The sequence below is a fragment of the Pleurodeles waltl genome, chromosome 2_2, assembly GCF_031143425.1.
Source record: "Pleurodeles waltl isolate 20211129_DDA chromosome 2_2, aPleWal1.hap1.20221129, whole genome shotgun sequence".
In the NCBI taxonomy this organism is placed as follows: domain Eukaryota; kingdom Metazoa; phylum Chordata; class Amphibia; order Caudata; family Salamandridae; genus Pleurodeles; species Pleurodeles waltl.
The window spans coordinates 457,445,115-457,458,347 of NC_090439.1; positions in this window are offsets into that span (position 1 = coordinate 457,445,115).

Here is a 13,233-nt window from a genome sequence, read left to right on the forward strand (position 1 = left end):
CCAAAGACCGTAGGAGTGTCACATTTCACTAGAGGTTTATCCTGTGAAAGACATTAAGGACTTTCATGGCAAGTTACTAAAGATCTTTCTTTCTCTTTACGTACCCCTTTGTCCTGCAGACTTCAGTTGCCAGCAGAAGTGACATATCAGAATGGTGAGTCCATTGTTTCTGTATTCTCTTTTAACCAATTCCCGGATCCCTGTTTTATACCTCTGGCCCTCACATCATTCTGTTCACTGACGCGCTATTCCTTGAAAAAACTACATGCAAATGTTTGGAGCGCAGATGATGTTCATCAAAGTTGCACACTGATAAAGTAGCTTATCGGGCTACACTAAATAGCTATCACAACATGACCATGACAGCACGTAAAGCAGATAGAGCTGCATCCGTAGCTCAAGAGGGCAATTCTTCCATGAGCTATATAAAGTGTTAAATAACTTTCTAAAACCCCATGCTTGTGCCCCTGCCATCCCTGCATCCCAAAATCTGAGTGATTCTCTTGCGGATGTCTTTGAGTAGCAATATGAGGCCAGATGTCCGCTACCTCCCTAAATTGAGTGGGGGGAAACAACACATTCCCGCAGCACGTAACGGCCTTGTTGACAACGACGATGTAAACTATTCCGGCACGCATGCCACAGCAGCGTTCGCTGTTAAGAACAATGTAACTGCCGTTAGAAAGCACCTGGAAAGTGTTTTTAATAACCAGGACTGGAACTCCCTTCAGATAACAAGCTAAGTTAGCAATCGAAGCGTTACACGCCCCGTGCAAGGACAGCTGTTTACAAACCATTGAATGGCTGACAGAAGCTTTGCATTCGCTGCCGCTAAGAAAAACCTCCTTCAAACCATTAACACATCTGTACTGAAAGGGAAGGTCCCACACCTCGTGTATGTAACTGTCTCCCAATAGTTCATATCTACCCAACGGAATGTGCTTCAAACACAAAGTAAATTGCAAAGTAGAGATAGGCAAATTAATAACCCCATGAATCAACCATTCAGCTGACGGAATCTCAGCTACCGTGAAAGGCAGTTTCTCTAATTTCTCAATATTTACCATAACATATGTCGCTTCCTTTTTAGCCATCAGTTGTTGTTGACGAGTCAAATTAAAAGAGATAAAGATCTCTCTGGCACGAACGTGCTGCCATGGAACGCGACCCTCCTTCAAGGTCTGAAGAGTCCAACCCAGCTGCATGATGGACCGCGTCTGACTCTGCCCATGATATAAAGAAGACATGTCCGATTTAATAATGTCAATGGCAGAGGAAACAATGCTGTCAATCATGTAAACACGGTCAGAAAGGGTATGCATGCCATTATCAACAACAGACAAAGGGGGTCATTCTAAGTCTGGCGGGCGGCAGAGGCCGCCCGCCAGACTTCCCCCTCCAAAATACCGCTCCGCGGTCGAAAGACCGCTGAGGGTATTTTGGGTTTTGCACTGGGCTGGCGGGCGACCGCCAAAAGGCCGCCCGCCAGCCCAGTGCAAAACACCCTTCCCACGAGGACGCCGGCTCAGAATTGAGCCGGCGGAGTGGGAAGGTGCGACGGGTGAAGTTGCACCCGTCGCGAATTTCAGTGTCTGCAAAGCAGACACTGAAATTCTTTTTGGGGCCCCCAGGGGCCCCGCGACACCCCATACCGCCATCCTGCTCCCGCCAGGAACAGGATGGCGGTATGGGGTGTCAGAATCCTCCATGGCGGCGCAGCTTGCTGCGCCGCCATGGAGGATTCATTTGGGCAGCGGAAAACCGGCGGGAGACCGCTGGTTTTCCACTTCTGACCGCGGCCGAACTGCCGCGGTCAGAATGCCCAGCGGGGCACCGCCAGCCTGTTGGCGGTGCCCCCATCATTTTAGCCCTGGCGGTCTTGGACCGCCAGGGTTAGAATGACCCCCAAAGTCTGCATCAGATTTACCTGATCAATCTGCCTCAACCGGGCTGCAGCCTCTTGTTGCGAAAGCTTCCAAATCTCATTATAAACTTCGTATAAGAACCTTTTCTTCCGTGGTACTTAGGGACCCAACAAAAAATCTTGTAAATCAGTATCATTAGACAGTAACGTGAGATGTGACTTAACTGCATCCAGCGTGGATGACTTCAACCATTGTTGACACAGCTTCCCCACACTGTATGTAGTTATAATATCAGCATGTTCTGGTGATACGTAACGAGGGTCTGCCCTACTAGTCCTGAACCTCCCCGAAGAGGTGACAAAACATTGATGAAACACATTAGTGTCTACAGGCCATAATAACCACCCGCCTGGATGTAACGATGAAGTGTTAAGCGTACCATTCTGGACCCAATGTGTAAAGTCACTAAAAGTAGCATTTACATAGTGCTGCCAATTTTTTAATTTAGAAGGGACAGGTATACTAGGCAAAGTCAACTCCCTAATTGTCGCTAAGCCCAAACAGCTAGTCTGTTGTACTGTTTCATTGAGGAAAATCATCTGCACAGGGATAATACATGCTCTAAATAACGTGTCCCTGCCTTGCATTTGCCAATTTTTCGAACCCCAAACACTTTTCAAGTCAACAGTTTTAAACCAGTATTCATATCCCTCGACCGAAAGTTTAGACACAAACAAATTGGAATACAGTAATTTAGTATCGGTCAATAACATTTGCTTATTAGAATACGGTGCAACTTTAAAATAGTAGGACTTAGCATTCCGCTGATCATGCCCAGAAAAATATGCAAATTTATCATAATACATTTTCGAACTCCCTTGTGGAGGAGTCGAGCAATGTTCCCATTGCACATAATTAAACATGGGCTTAGGGCTACTAGCTTTATGAATAAAATGGTGTCCATAATAGTTGTAGCAAAACATGTCACCATGATTATCTCTAAATTGGTAAGCATCTTCATCGTCATAGACAGTATAATATTGCAAATCCGTTAGCATAGAATCTACTGTCTTCACATCCCAATCATCAGAAACAATGCCAGGTATAACAATATCATTCATTGATAATTTGAGGACATACAGTATTTGAATCAATTCAGTGGGACCATATATATCAAACATTACTTTATCCCACACAATTCCATCCGGAACTGGTATCGCAGAAATGTTAACAGTGGACAAATCTCTTCGAACCATATGAGACGAAAAATGCGGTTTTAACACCGTCTCTACATGCTCAATGTCAGATCGATCAGGAAGAAAATGACCATGTATTATCAGAAAAAAGTAACCACAAATCCCAACCATAACAAAATAGTCATCACGGCCAAAAACAGCCAAAAATAGTTCCAAGGAAAAACAAAATATGTTTGTTTAAGCCATCCCAGCAGCCGTCGTGGACCGTGGACAGAAGACATCGAGGACGAGGAGCCGAACACATCATTATCAGCGTCGTTGAAGCAGCCAGAAGCAGTTCTAGCAAAAGGTGCAACTGTGAACGAAGAAGCAGATGGAGGCTCTCGCCGTGGCACGCTATAAATCACATGTTCAGAAACATCAGTAGAACGTACAGGAATTTGATCAAAATATTCCATATTAATCGCCGTCGGTGAAACAATCGCAAGATCATCATCCACCCTCTCCAAGCTCGGAGAGGAAACAGTGTCGGTGAAAATCACCTGCAGCGGGACTTCCTCCCCAGTAGTGACAGGGATTCCGGAACTACTGGGTGTCCCTCTTGGTCTGCTGTGCAGAATCGGCCACATGTTGTAACTTGACATTATCAATGGAAACAAAGCGATTTCCTTTGGCCCCTCGCAGCGGCGGTAAAATCACAGTTCTCGTGCCGCTCACCCCCAACACAGGGACAGGTTCTCGATAAGAAGGACCAAATTCTTTTTTAACTGCGACCTTTTCACGCACTAGATCCCCAATCCTGGGTATCCAACCAGTAGGTGTTACTGGCTCATCCTTAATTCCTGAGGAGGCAGCACTGGCAGAAGAGTTATCATCACGGAATTGTTGTAAATCCTGCAAAACAGTGACACGATCATTTATGTCAAAGGGCGTATCTGCCGCCTCCACACCAGGACCATCTAGATCAGGAACATACATTCGTGTTCCAAACAGGCACTCATATGAAGTACGACCCCCCAGTGACCTTCTAGGCAAGATATTAAGTGCTCTCTGTAGTCCATATAGGTGGGCTAGCCAACCACGACCCGTACCTATAACTCTGGCCGTTAAGGACTGCTTTAAATCACGATTTAAACGCTCCACGACAGAATTTCCCTCGGGATGAAATGGAGACGAGAATTGGAGTTGGACCCCCAACGAAGCCATGGTGTCCCTGAATGCCTTAGAGGCAAAAGCAGGGCCCTGGTCCGAATGAAAAGCCGCAACTGCAAATATATCGACAAAGATGCGCAAATCTTTAATAACAGTTCGAGCGTCAGCCGAGCGTTGTGGCCATACCCATACAAATCTGGAGCACGAATCTACAGCAACCAATATATATTTGTATGCACTATCTGGTGTCAGCGGACCACAATGATCCAAGTACACACACTGTAATGGTTTATTTGAAATCAGAAGGGGCGTCTGCTGCGGGCGTCTAGCCGACGATGCTTTAATTTGTTGACAAACATCACAACAAAGGACATATTGCTTCGTCTCTTTATAGAGACCAGGCCACCAGTAACGAGCCTGTAAAAGTGAAATCGTGGCAGCCACCCCAGCATGTGCAGAAGCCACCCCCTCATGTGCTGCAGAAATTAATCGAGGTCTCTCAATTTTATTGGGAATTTCACGTACACCAATGCCTGGAATTGTAACAGTAGCATTCAGCGCACCATTCAAGCAGTAACTATATTTTGAAGGAAATCCTTTAGGAAAGGGCGTGCCAGCAGCCGTAGCCTTTATGGCAGCCAAAATTTCTGTGTCTGGTTTGGAACTCGAACGAGTCACTGCGGCCACAGTGGCGACATCCACTGCCGATTTTGCGGCTTCATCAGCCAAAGTATTCCCAGCAACGTGTATTCCAACGCGCTGGTGTCCAAGTGCATGCACAACATGGACTTTAGGAAGCGTTTCCTTCAGATCCGCGACCTTACCCCACAACATTTTATGTTTAATGGTGTTGCCTTTAGAATCCCTGAACCCATTCATCTTCCAATAGTGTAGATATTCATTGAAAGACTGCACACAGTAGTAGGAGTCACAGACCAGCAAGGTTAAAATCGCCGGATCCGCGTGCTCCAACGCTAACAATAGAGCTTTGAGCTCAGCCAGCTGTGCCGTGCAATCTCCCAAGGTTTTAGTATAAGTATGTCGGGGGCAGAACACTTCCCCCTCCATAGTGCCGCTCACCACCGCACATGCAGCAGAATACTGTTGTTTAGTCCCAACCGCTGGTTGCGCAGAGCCATCGGTATACATGACCACTTGATATTGGTCATTAGGCAACGTACCAGCAGGAACATGGTATTCCATTTCATATTGAAGAAATTCTTGAGTCTGCAGTTTAGGGTCAAATACATAATCTACATCAGTGGCTGTCAAAGACGTAGCCCATTGTATCCATCGCGGGTGTAAAGCTTTCGAATTTGGAACACTCGCTTTTGTAACTGCCTCTAAGGCCGGAATTGGGGAAACGACTACAATGCGTTGACCCTGGGCCAGCGGTCTTTCTTTAATAACAGCCATATGTACTGCAGTGAGAATTTTCTCAGTTTGTGCAAAACGTTGCTCTGCAGCAGAATACAAGTGAGACTTGTATGCAATCGGGACTGTCTCCCCCTCATTAAAGGTGACATAAGTAAACCCAACAGCCCCAGGTATCATCCTGATGTGTCTTATTGTCCCGTGTGTGTAAGTGTTTAACTGCTAAGAGATCACTCTGTAATTCTCGTAGTATGTGTGTATGTTCAATCGTCCAAAATCTACTCGAAAAATTTGGGCGAATCAACTCGTATAAGGGTTTTATACGCGTCGCATAATCAGGAATGTAAGTTCTGCCAAAATTCAGAAACCCCAACAATGACTGGAGCTTCCGAACCGTATTAGGAGGCTGCAATAAAGCACATTTCTCCAAAAAATGTGGCGCTAAGCTCTTGCCCTCACTCGACAACTCATATCCCAGGAAAATGACGCTGAGGAAGGCAATCTTTGATTTCTTAAAATTAAACTTATAGCCAATATCAGCAAACCCCACAACAATGCGCGATACACGCCTTAGATGTTGCAGAATCTCATCATCTGTCAGATATATGTCATCAACATATGATAATGCTTCAGGGTCGAACTCATGCAGCATTTCAGTTACACGAGCCGAAAACAGTCCTGGGCTATTCTTATACCCCTGAGGCAAACGACAAAAAAATTTCTGAGAGCCAAACGCACTGAAACAGGTATAGTCCCGACTCTCGGGCGCTATATTCTGGCAGAAAAATCCATTCGAGATATCTAATGTTGTCTTGTATTTTTTACGCACTATATTATTCATAAGCGCTGCGCTGTGTGAATTCTGTATTGCATATGTGCGTGTATGACTATTCAAATGTCGGTAATCCACCACTATCCTATATGAATGATCTGGTTTAGCTACCGGAAACAAGGGATTATTCATCGGCGAGACACAGGGCTCAATTACACCCTGATACTCCAATTGTGTAAGAATTTTTCTAACCGATGCCCTTGCTTCAAATTTGATAGGATACTGCGGTTGTGGCTGAGGTTCGCCCTTTATTGGAATTACATGATAAGGTGATTGTCTGTCCCACCCCACGTTATTTCTATACAAGGCGGGAGCCTGTGCTAGAGCCCATGATTTACTACAGGACTCCGCTAGTTCTCTCGGAACAAGTGGTGAGAAGGAAGGTGTAATAACCTCCTCCCCAACCGGACAGTCGCGAACAAAGTCAGGTGGCCAATCTTGTTCGGCCAGCAGAACATCATATGATTTTACCACATGGTCCCAAAAAATGGCGTTTATAATACGGTCAATGTCCCCTTCCAATCGTAGAGTCACTTCATATACTCTATCAGGATCAGAGACTCGCATATCCGCCGTCTCGACTTGTATGAAGTCATCAGTTGCTTTCACCTCCAGATGCTCTAGAAGACTCCGGCGAACTATTGTGACCTCTGCCGCGCTGTCTAACAGTGCTAACGCCCACGTCTTGTTCGTCAAGAGAACTCTCTTCTTGAGCGGCATGTCTAACTGAGACTGCTGCCACTTTCTTCTTTTTAAATTGCTGTTTTTGTTGCAGCGTTTTCTCTTCTTGTTTAATAGAAACCTCCGCTGAGCGTTGTGAATCCTGTCTCGGTTTCACGTACTCTGTCCTCCGCTCTGACCGCCCACCTCTCTCACTTCTCTTTTCCGATGAGTCATGAAAGGAACGAGATTGGCGTGTATCAGTATATTGATATCTATCAGGCGTCTTCAAAGTATCCCTATTCCTGAGATTATACTTATTCTGTGGGGTCTCCGGTTGCGGAGACTGCCCACCATCTTTCTTAGGTGTTTGCTGTTTCTTTTCCCAGCGCTTTTTCGAACCCTCAGGTTGTTGCTGTTTAGCATTATCTTTATTATTTTTACCCTGTAACTTGGGTTTTTGTGGTCTAGCCCCTAGGCTATCACGACCAATACTAGAATATGTTTCCGCTATTATTCTCGGAAGCTCCCGCTCCTGATTAAGCAGCGGAACATCCCGAAGACGCATACGCACTGCTAGTGCTACTGCCTCTCCTTTGAGATTACTCAAAATAATAGAAGAAACTGTGGCAAAATTGCCCAGCAACTGCATGCCCAAATCCAAGGCAGGGGCAGCCCCATATTCATCTTGAATCTGTTTAAGCACGTCCGGTAAATTAGCTAATGTCGGTGTACCGTGTGCCGTAGTGTAGAGCGCGTCAAACACCGTGCCCCAGGTATTACAAAGGTCCACCGGAGGAACCATCCCATACGGCAAACACATCGTCAAAATTCTATGTTTATTCTGAGGTCCCGTATGGGGAAATACTGCTTCCAGCGTATGAATTTTTTGCGCCAGCCAAAATGGAGTCTCCTCTCGTTTAGCCGGTACCTTACCCATAACTGAGTGTACAGTGGCCGGATTAATACCCAGAACCACTGCCTGTGGGTGCGCTGGAGCAGCACGCGCTGCATTCGTATTTAATGTCTGCATTACAAACTGAACTAACCGTCTATATGTAGCCGTCAATTCTGTATATAAACGACGAACTTCAACCACTGCCAATTGAGCAACCGCAGGATGAGGTGTATATGTAGCCAATAAAGGCCAGGTAGGACCATCATTACTCAGCGGACCTAACCTAACTTGTGCTACTGTGTGTGGGAGGGCGCCATCAAGCCAATTATGGTGTTCTTGATAAGATAGAGGTATTTCTAAATAAGCGTAAGCCTTGTATTGTCCAGGGACATTCGCAACAGTGTATTCGTGAAAAGTATTTGTTCCCCCATCCACTGCTGGAAATCCGACCCAAGAATAAAAAAGTTCTGTTCTATAGGCTGCATGGGCGTCCACCACAAAAGTGACTGGACCCCCCTGGACTTTCAGTCCATGTGTCAACAGATGTCCCATGAGCGGATGACGCTTATTAATTGCTATATTCACTACATTAGGATTCGCCATTTTATAAAAAATAGCTTCAGGTCAGAGAAGGCACACCAATATCGGGGTTTTTCCTTTCAAAGTTCAAGCTTGAACAACCAACCACTAAGCAACAGGAAGCACCTATGCCGTGGCGGCGGAAACCCTCAGCCCCACGGACGTCTCCGTATACGGAACCGAGGAGTCAAAATATATATGAAACCAAGAGAGTCAGTCGTACCTAATCATTAGAGCCAGACCAAACGTTGGCGGCGCCATGTCGCGTGGGCTCTCATTATTCTAAATGAGACTACTGGATTTCTAGGTAGCAGGATCTATAACGGTGTGGGGGACTGAGTCTGACCCACGTGTAAAGAACTCTGTTACCCTAAATCCGGTTTTTGCTCCGGCTAACTAGCAGTGCCTCATTTCTCCCATGTGGAAGGAATGATTCGGCAGCCGAGCGCATGACATCTTTGGAACTTCTCAGGGAAGTCGTGGTTACTCAGATCCAAACCAGCTCTCTTATTTCCAATATGATCTCATATACAAATGACAAAGACAGTATAAGTTTTATATAATGTTTTTTAATAAAACGACTGTATTTTAGATATTAAGGCGTGAGCCGCAATAACCAGAACGATACAACACAGTAGGATTGTAATAGTCACCAGGAGAGTAAAACATAAGAACAAAGCTATCATATTGTCTAACAGTTTCTACTCTCCCTCTGCTTGTTCTATTTAGAGCACAGCATGTTAAGCTTCTAGCTTGCCTATTAGAATCACTGTGGAGACATCAGCCCTCATACCTGAGCAAAGACCTGTGATCTTGGTTCAGCATCTGCAACGAGGCAGTCAGCGTCTGGTTGTGGTTCCCTGGTCGGAATCTCCCTCTTGCGTGTATTGGGACAAGGAAGTGATTTTATAACTAACATGTCATCGTGATCACAAAATGTCCCTACGCAGGAATGCCAAGTCTAAACTCCTACCACGTCTATCGGCAATGTACCAGACTGTATCCTTGACTGAGGCACAGAGTAAATATGTTATGGAGAACTCCAGTGCTGAAGTAGGCAAAACAGTGTGATATGAATAAAAAACAACACCGTAGAACTGGTTATTTGAAAAATAACAGTACGAAGCCTAATAAAAAGCATATAGAGCAAAGTGCACAGAGGCTCTAAGCTGCCAGCAAATGAATAAAATATATTCAGGGCAAAGTGCACAAAGGCCTAAAGCCTGAAGCTAAAGCGCAATGAATACATAAAACTAACCACACTACAACACCATCTATAAGAGTTTTCCGATTTGTCCCGCTATTTAGTAGACCGAATTTGATCAGAACCATCCACACTAAAAGGCCACAGCATGTATTGGGGATTTTGAGCTCTGCTACACAGAGCAGGTTGCTAGTCTTCTATCACAAGTTAAATCAGGCTCTCCCTATGATCCTTGTCCCCAGAAGATTGTTTCCAATTTAGCTTAACACCTTGAGCATTTCATTACAGCTCTGGTTAATCTGTCAATAACCTCCACAAAACTGCCATTGGAATGGAAACATGCACTGTTATCTCCACTCTTGAAAAAGCCTTCTTTAAATATGGAGATTCTATCAAATGAAAGCCCTGTTTCACTGCTACCATTGTAGGCTGAAATTCTAGAAATTTTCATTAACAGCCAATTAACATTCTTCTTCAGAGACACATAAGATCTTAGACCTTTCTCAATCAGGCTTTTGAGCCCAACATAGTACAGAGATGGCACTGCTGGAAGTTAAAGACAGATCCGTCTTCCAATGGCTGTTGGTAGCCCAGTAATTCTTGTTCTGCTGGACTGATCTGTGGCTTTTGACACGGTCTCCCACACCATTCGTATCCGTAGACTACATGTGGTGGGTATTTACAGCAGAGAGTTTTAGTTGCTTAGGGACTATCTTGACAACCGTACACAACAGGTACATCTGGGTCCTTTCAAATCTAGAATGATGCATGTCAGCAAAGTGGTCCCCCAGTGTTCGTGTTTGAGCCTGACACTTTTCAATGTCTATGTAGCGCCCCTGGTCCAGATCGTAAACGCATGTAGTGCGGAGATTGTGTCTTACTCAGATGACACACAACTTCTTATTTCTTTTGGCCCACACAAAGTGAGACTCCAATTCACGCAATGCATGACGGTAATTGCCAACTGGATGCCTTCGAACTGTCTCCAACTTAATAGTTCAAAATCTGAACTCGTGTTGTTCGGCAGAGTGCAAGAACTATGATGTGCAGATTAGTTGTCCTCTGAGCTTGGTTCAGCCCCCACTACTGGAATTAGTGGTAAGGTTAGTGGTAAAGAACATAAGAGTAAAGATCAACCACACTGTGTCCATGACAGACCAGGTTAACTCTACATGTGGCGTGTGTTTTGCCACCATGAGACTCTTAAAGCAAGTTTTCTCTTGGCTTCTGGCCACATCCAGGAAAAGTCTGGTCCAAGCTCTTATTAGCCAGCTTGATTACTGGACTTCCTTTCTGGTTGCCACAAATGAGACTCTTCTGTCTAAGCTGCAGGTGATGCAGAACACTGCCACTTGGCTTATCTGCAACCTCCCTGTACAAACGGCATCTATGCCCACTCTGAAAAAACTGCACTGGTTGCCCATTAAGAAGTGCTCTATTTTCAAATTATGTTGTCTGATATTTAAGACCCTCCATATCAGCCATCTAGACAGCTTAGGTCCTTTAAGAAGGCTGTTCTCCTGACTCCGCATATTCGCACAGCTAGATATGGTGACAGCTCATTTTCTTTCTTAGTGGCATTCTACTGGAATCAACTACCTTTCCATAGCTAATCGTGCTCCAACTTTCAGGTCTTCGACAAGCTATTGAAAACCTGGCTTTTCTGAATGCATATTCCTGGCTATCTCCGCAAGCACTGAGATACTCCTGTGGGAGGGAGTTGGGCACTATACCAAGCTGAACAATAATAATAATAAGTGGTCAGTGGTGGGGAGATGAGAGACATAAGATTGCAATACTTTATGAATCTAGGGCCAGATGTAGCAACCCGTTTGCGAGTCGCAAACGGCGAAAATCGCCGTTTGCGAGTCGCAAACGTGGGTTTGGCATGCAGAAATGCATATTGCGAGTCGTTACCGACTCGCAATATGCATTTCCGACTCGCAAATAGGAAGGGGTGTTCCCTTCCTATTTGCGAGTCGCTGTGGGATGCAATACCATTTGCGACCGCGTACGCGGTCGCAAATGGCATCGCAGTTACCATCCACTTCAAGTGGATGGTAACCCACTCGCAAATTGGAAGGGGACCCCATGGGACCCCTTCCAGTTTGTGACTGGACCCCAAAATATTTTTTCAGGGCAGGGAATGGTCCAAGGGACCACTCCCTGCCCTGAAAAAATACTGAAACAAAAGGTTTCGGTTTTTTTTGCAGTGCAGGTCGTTTTCCTGTCAGGAAAACGGGCTACACTTCAAAAAAAAAAAACTGCTTTATTTAAAAGCAGGTCGCGAACATGGAGGTCTGCTGACGTCAGCAGGCCTCCATGTTAGCGAGTGCCCATACTCGCTATGGGGCCGCAATTTGCGACCCACCTCATGAATATTCATGAGGTGGGTCATTGCGACCCCATAGCGAGTTGCAGTTGGTGTCTGAGACACCGTACTGCATTGGGAATTGCGACTTGCAATTTGCGAGTCGCTCCGACTCGCAAATTGCAAGTCGCAATTCCCAACTTTCGTACATCTGGCCCCTAGTGCACAAGGTTAGTGCTCTCTCACACTTTTTCTGAATTCTTTCCAGCAAATTATTAGAACAACCTCAAAATAGCTGTGATAGAAAGAAAGGATTCAGGCTGATTATTAAAGTGAGATCCTTTAAACATTGCTCTAGTATTTGATCACCAAATTTGAAGTAGAACCTAATGAACATGTATACTCGCAGCACAGACTCGCCTACTGCCTCATGTACAAAGGTGTTATGCAATCACAGAGCTTGATAGTAGCAAAAATGCAGAGGTTGCGACTCCATAAACCCTACTAATTAAAGTTTTTTTCACTACATTCCAAATGGGAAATGAGATGGCTTAGAAAGAAGAATCACCCTTACTATTTGGTATTTGCAATAGAAAGAAAGGGGCATAGATTCTGCTTTAGAAATTGTGTGGGGTGGGTGGGGTGGTGGAACAGTGGTCTTGGAAACTTTTGTATGTTCTCCCAGTGTGTTACCAAAGGGTAACTTTTTTGCAATTGTTCATCCCAGGTTTGATTGTGTCCTGACTGAAGGTGTGGTTAAAACCACCTGAGATGATGTGTTTGTCAGCTAGATGGGTGTGTGGGGATGGTGATGGTATAGCTGATACAGCTGATTTTGATGCAGCACAATATGGCACTCAGGATGCACTTGTGGAACAGTTGAGTGAGGAGTCTGAAACAAGACAGCACCATCTAGAGGCAAGACTATGAGGACTCGAACAGCAGTTCTGAAGCCACATTCTGTGAGGACTGGTAGAGAGAAATGGTTCCAAGCCGTCTTGATTTTCTTAACAATGTGTTTCTTGAGGGTGATGTCACTGTCCAGGGTGAATCTGAGAGAGTGAAAGGTAGGGTTCAAATTTTGCTGAGCCAGGTTTGAACTACCCACTGCTTGCTGTTCTTCCTGGATAGTAGGTGTTCTGTTTAGATGTGGCTATGCTCC